The sequence below is a fragment of the Mastomys coucha genome, chromosome X, assembly GCF_008632895.1.
Source record: "Mastomys coucha isolate ucsf_1 chromosome X, UCSF_Mcou_1, whole genome shotgun sequence".
NCBI classification, from domain to species: Eukaryota; Metazoa; Chordata; class Mammalia; order Rodentia; family Muridae; genus Mastomys; species Mastomys coucha.
The window spans coordinates 122,885,117-122,885,636 of NC_045030.1; the positions used below are offsets into that span (position 1 = coordinate 122,885,117).

The following is a 520-nucleotide window of genomic DNA, read 5'->3' on the forward strand; positions in this document are numbered from 1 at the left end:
AACGCTTCACGAATTTGCTTGTGTTCCTTGCGCAGGGGCCATGCTAATCTCGTCTGTATCTTTCCAATCTTATATATGTGCTGCCGAAGCAAGCACCCCCACTTTCTTTTCTATTAGTTTCTATAGTTTTATGTGGACGTTCTTGATCCACTTGGACTTGAGCTTTGTACAAGGAGATAGTAATGAATCGATTTGCATTCTTCTATATGCTAACCACCAGTTGAGCCAGCACCATTGGTTGAAACTGCTATCTTTTTTCCACTAGATAGTTTTAGCTGTTTTGTTAAATATCAAGTGAGTATATGTCTGGGATCATTTCTATTGATCTTTAATTCTATTCCATTGATCCACCTGCCTGTCACTGTACCAATACAATGAAGTTTTTACCACAATTGCTCTGTAGTACAGCTTAAGGTCAGAGATGATGATTCCACCAGAAGTTCTTTTATTGTTGAGGTGATTTTTTGCTATCCTAGATTTTTTGTTATTCCAGATGAATTTGCAAAGTGCTCTTTTCAAG

At 37.7% G+C, this 520-nt stretch overlaps 1 pseudogene; it reads right to left on the reverse strand.

The window, feature by feature from the left end:
- Positions 1–96, reverse strand: LOC116095993 (annotated as a pseudogene).
- Positions 97–520: the final 424 nt, after the last annotated feature.